This window comes from Gekko japonicus, unplaced genomic scaffold (genome assembly GCF_001447785.1).
Source record: "Gekko japonicus isolate JY-2015 unplaced genomic scaffold, Gekko_japonicus_V1.1 scaffold4345, whole genome shotgun sequence".
Classification (NCBI taxonomy): domain Eukaryota; kingdom Metazoa; phylum Chordata; class Lepidosauria; order Squamata; family Gekkonidae; genus Gekko; species Gekko japonicus.
Window position 1 is genome coordinate 77111 of NW_015168172.1, and position 5623 is coordinate 82733.

At 53.4% G+C, this 5623-nt stretch overlaps 1 protein-coding gene across 3 annotated transcripts in view; it reads right to left on the reverse strand.

The window, feature by feature from the left end:
• Nucleotides 1-5623, reverse strand: part of CRB3 (crumbs family member 3) — a 25290-nt gene that overhangs the window by 9562 nt on the left and 10105 nt on the right. The window contains exon 3 of one of the 3 annotated variants that reach the window (XM_015414972.1): nt 3311-3423. The exons of the other annotated variants lie outside the window; for them this stretch is intronic. The gene's annotated coding sequence lies outside the window, so the exon portion shown is untranslated. The remainder of the gene's footprint in view (nt 1-3310; nt 3424-5623) is intronic. 3 annotated transcript variants of the gene reach the window in all.

Consider the following 5623-nt stretch of genomic DNA (forward strand, 5'->3'; position numbering starts at 1 on the left):
TGGTTTGCCCTTGCCTGCCTCTGCGTAGCAACCCTGGACTTCTTTGGTGGTCTCCCATCCAAATACCAACCAGGGCCGACCCTGTTTAGCTTCTGAGATCTGATGAGACCGGGCTAGCCTGGGCCATCCAGGTCAAGGCAAGAGATGTCCAGAGGTGGTTAGCCACTGCCTGCCTCTGCGTAGCAACCCTGGACTTCTTTGGTGGTCTCCCATCCAAATACCAACTAGGGCCGACCCTGCTTAGCTTCCGAGATCTGATGAGATGAGGCCAGCTTGGGCCATCCAGGTGAAGGCAAGAGACGGACAGAGGTGGTTTTTGCCCTTGCCTGCCTCTGCGTAGCAACCCTGGACTTCTTTGGTGGTCTCCCATCCAAATACCAACCAGGGCCGACCCTGTTTAGCTTCTGAGATCTGATGAGACCGGGCTAGCCTGGGCCATCCAGGTCCATCCAGGTCAAGGCAAGAGATGTCCAGAGGTGGTTTGCCATTGCCTGCCTCTGCGTAGCAACCCTGGACTTCTTTGGTGGTCTCCCATCCAAATACCAACTAGGGCCGACCCTGCTTAGCTTCCGAGACCTGATGAGATGGGGCCAGTTTGGGCCATCCAGGTCAAGGCAAGAGATGTCCAGAGGTGGTTGGCCACTGCCTGCCTCTGCGTAGCAACCCTGGACTTCTTTGGTGGTCTCCCATCCAAGTACCAAGCAGGGCTGACCCTGCTTAGCTTCCGAGATCTGGTGAGATGGGGCCAGTTTGGGCCATCCAGGTCAAGGCAAGAGATGGACAGAGGTGGTTTGCCCTTGCCTGCCTCTGCGTAGCGACCCTGGGCTTCCTTGGTGGTCTCCCATCCAAGTACCAAGCAGCGCTGACCCTGCTTAGCTTCCGAGACCTGATGAGATGGGGCCAGTTTGGGCCATCCAGGTCAAGGCAAGAGACGGACAGAGGTGGTTTGCCCTTGCCTGCCTCTGCGTAGCGACCCTGGACTTCCTTGGTGGTCTCCCATCCAAGTACCAAGCAGGGCTGACCCTGCTTAGCTTCCGAGATCTGGTGAGATGGGGCCATCCTGGGCCATCCAGGTCAAGTCAAGAGCTGTACAGAGGTGGGTTTGCCACTGCCTGCCTCTGCGTAGCCACCCGGGACTTCCTTGGTGGTCTCCCATCCAGGTATTGAACTAGAGCCGACCCTGCTCAGCTTCTGAGATCTCTTGCGAAAAAACAGCTATTCTAAAAGAACCCTACGTCTGCAGTGTTCTCATCCAAAGGAGAATCAATCCTAGGACCGCATGGGGGAAAGGGAGGCGTTCTTAGTGAGGCTATGGGGTGGTGGGTCATCTCTCCACTCACAGAGCATTGCTATGGAGCGCTAGGATTTCAGTGGGTTTAGACTGCAGTGGCTGGCACAGAATTGCACGGTCAGCATGCTAAACATCAACTTACTTTATCACGTGTGCCACAAGTCCAAAGTCTTTGACGGTGCCAGTCCGGAGCACGCTGTCATGCCCTACTCTGGTCTATCAAGGTCATCTACTCAGACTGGCAGTGGCCCTTCATGGTCTGTCACTTCCCAGACCTTTTTAAATGGAAATGCCGGGCTTGAACCTGGGACCTCCTGCATGCCAAGCAGAGGCTCTGCCACTGAGCCAGGGTCTTGGGTCAAGGCCTTTCTCATCACCTCCTGCCTGGTCCTTTTTAACTAGAGATGCTGGGGACTGAACCTGGGACCTTCTGCATGCCAAGCAGAGGCTCTGCCACTGAGCCACAGCCCCTCTTTACAGCTCTCCAGGGTCTCAGGCATCACCTCCTGCCTGGTCCTTTTCACTGGAGATGCCGGGGGACTGAACCTGGGACCTTCTGCATGCCAAGCAGAGGCTCTGCCACTGAGCCACAGCCCCTCTTGACAACTCTCCAGGGTGTCAGGCGGAGGTCTTTCCCATCTCCTCCTGCCTGGTCCTTTTTAACTGGAGATGCCAGGGATCGAACCAGGGACCTCCTGCATGCCAAGCAGAGGCTCTGCCACTGAGCCAGGGTTTCGGGTCAAGGTCTTTCCCATCACCTCCTGCCTGGCCCTTTGAACTGGAGATGCCAGGGATTGAACCTGGGACCTTCTGCATGCCAAGCAGAGGCTCTGCCACTGAGCCACGCCCCTCCACTCACATAAAGTCGCCTTATACTGAACCAGACCATCAAGGTCAGTATTGTCAACTCAGACTGGCAGTGGCTTTTCAGAATCTCAAGTCTTTCAAATCATCCGGTCCTTTTAAGTGGAGATGCCGGGGGTTCAACCTTGGACCTTCTGCATGCCAATCAGAGGCTCTACCACTGAGCCACGCCACCCTCCCCACACAAAGGAGATGGTCATACACTGACTCAGACCCTTGTCTTCTCTGGTGGGCAGGGGCGGTCCAGGATCTCAGGACACCCCATACCTGCCCTAGGCTAGACCCTAGATAACAGTCGTTTATTAACTGCTTCCTAATCCATCCATAGCCTTCACTGTCCTTCCAAAACAGGATCACCAAGTTCTTCCCAAGAGGAATGCAGTCCCCGAGAGCCCCAAGGACTTGGAATACTCCTGCAGCCTCCCCTCCCAGGGGAGACCAGCATTCCTTGCCCTGGAGAATGAAAGCCAGGCCTTTGTTTCGCCAGAGGCCTCTTAACATTCCTAGAAACTGTTATGAGTGTTTCTCGTGCTTTGGTTTCTTCGAATGAAGGAACACCTTGCCAACCCCCCCTTCCCCCGCCCCACAACACAGTAATGCAAACAGGGGTTAGATTAATCATTACACTAAATCCCAGATTAGAAGCTACTGTGCAGGGCTGATTCACACATCGTAGGCATCTACCTAAGACACAGTCCTCACCTAGATGGCCCAGGCTGGCCCCATCTCACCAGGTCTCAGAAGCTAAGCAGGGTCTCAGAAGCTAAGCAGGGAGACCACCAAGGAAGTCCAGGGTCGCTACGCAGAGGCAGGCGATGGGGGAACCACCTCTGTTTATTTCTTGCCTTCACCTGGATGGCCCGGGCTAGCCCGACCTCCTCAGATCTTGGAAGCTGAGAAGAACATGGAACGTCTCTTGCCTTGAACACCCTACATGGTCTCCATAAATTGGCTACCGCTTTACGGCACTGTGCACATCCACACCCCAGTGCATGAGAGAGAGAGATGTGCTTGGAAGCACGGAGCCAGGAATTGACTGAACACTGAAGTCAAATTGACAGTCCATCACAAGCCATACGGTTTGTGGAATGGCGCCGATGTACATGAAGAGCCGTGCAGAGGAATCCCAGCGGAGTTCCTTAGGGTGGGGCTTACCAGTGTAAATATTTGTGTCCCGTTCCTTATACCCCTCTGGCATATTTTGAAACCCGGGTTCGAATCACGTCTCAGCCTCCGAGCAGGACTGCCGGCTCCGGGTTGGGAAACACCTGGAGATTTGGGGGGGGGTGTTAGAGCCTGAGGAGGGCGGATTTTGGGAGTCGAGGGACTTCAGTGGCATTTAATGCCATACGGTCCACCCACCAGAGCAGCCATTTTTCCCAGGGGGACCACCTTAAGCAATTCCAATTTGAAGATGAACATCTTGAACAATTTCAGTTTCTTCATCTTCAACCTAAGAGTTGTGTAATTCCCCAGTAGTTGTTACTTTCCCCTGAAAAATCAGCAGCGGCTGAACATAGCCTAACTCAAACAGGACACACTATTTTGTTCCAAGACACTGAAAGGGCTGGACAACACATCCAATTACCACGTCAGATTACACAGGGAAGCCATTAAAACTCATAAACACAAACACAATTTCAACAGGAAAGAAGAGAGTTTTAAAATAAATAGGGCACCGTTTCCAGTCCTGAAAAATGCAAAATGCTCTATATCGGAAAACAGCACTACAGATGAGATTAGAATTTCAACAGCCCATCCATAGGCAAAAGAACCTCCTGTCAAGCTCAAGTCTAACTTTCTATTCCTTAAATTCTGCTTTCCTTTCCGCTCGCTTGTCATTTTGAATCCCTGGAGGTGGGGTATGTGTTGTTGGAGTGCATGGGAGTAGTGGCCATAGTTGTGCCCCCAAGAGTTGGTTCTCATGTGATTGACGTTGGTGAATCTCTGTGCCTAGGCTAGGTTAGATAGAGCACCATATATCTGTCTGCGTGGCCACAGAAACACTGGGGATTCAGTGTGATGTATGAGAGTGTGGAATGTTATGAGTTTACCTATAACCTGTGATTTCCCGTGGTTTTCTTTAGTCCTAACAAAAGTTCTCGAACCTACAGCAAGCATATCTTCAATAATAAAAATAATAATAATAAGAGATTGGATGAGACAGGGCCCTGGGGAGAGAACCATTCCCACACACACACACACACACCAGCCAGCCAGTGTTGGGCCGAGTCTCCTTCGGCTGCGAGTCGGCAAACGGGTTTCCCCACTTTCCGTTCTGGGTGGGAAACTGTATTCCAGCGTGCCGGGCAGGGAGTGTGCTTCCACACAGGGGCTCTCCTCCTCAAGTGTAGGGTCCGGAAACTTCTGGAGATTTGGGGGGTGGGGACTAGAGAGGGCGGGGCTTAGGGAGGGGAGGGACCACGTCAGAAGAGGAGGAGGAGGAGATTGGATTTATACCCTGCTGCCCTTCACTACCCAAAGGTGTCTCAGAGCGGCTTACAAACTCCTTTCCCTTTCCCTCCCCACAACAGACACCCTGTGAGGCGGGTGGGGCTGAGAGAGCTCTTGACAGAAACTGCTCTTTCTCAAGGACAGCTCTTATCAGAACCATGGCTTGCCCAAAGTCATCCAGCAGCTGCAAGTGGAGGAGGAGTGGGGAATCAAACCCGGCTCTCCCAGATTAGAGTCCGTGCACTTAACCACGACACCAAACTGGCATTTCACCGCCAATAGTGTGTGCAGAGAGTGTTTTGGCTGGGGACCTGACACCTCCTCAGGAAAGCTCCTCCATTAGCATGTTTCACAGGCTGGGGAGCTCCTACAACAGAATGACTCAGCCCTACCCCACCTTCCTGAGTAGATACAAATTACCTGCCTACCATTTTTTTTCCTTCTCACCTTGACACAGAGAGCACTCCCTCTTTCTGTGTTCTACCTCTGAGGATGCCATTTCATAACCCGCCCTCAACCTTTTCCGGTAGGGTGGGGGGAAGGTCTAAAAATAGCCACTTTGCAATTCCAGGCAGGGGCCGGATAATGTCAGCCTGAGACAGGGCCCTGGGGAGAGAACCATTCCCACACACACACACACACACCAGCCAGCCAGTGTTGGGCCGAGTCTCCTTCGGCTGCGAGTCGGCAAACGGGTTTCCCCACTTTCCGTTCTGGGTGGGAAACTGTATTCCAGCGTGCCGGGCAGGGAGTGTGCTTCCACACAGGGGCTCTCCTCCTCAAGTGTAGGGTCCGGAAACTTCTGGAGATTTGGGGGGTGGGGACTAGAGAGGGCGGGGCTTAGGGAGGGGAGGGACCACGTCAGAAGAGGAGGAGGAGGAGATTGGATTTAAACCCCACCCTTCACTCTGAGTCTCAGAGTGGCTTAGAAACTCCTTTCCCTTCCCCTCCCCACAACAGACACCCTGTGAGGCAGGCGGGGCTGAGAGAGCTCTTTCCAGGACTGTCCTTGAG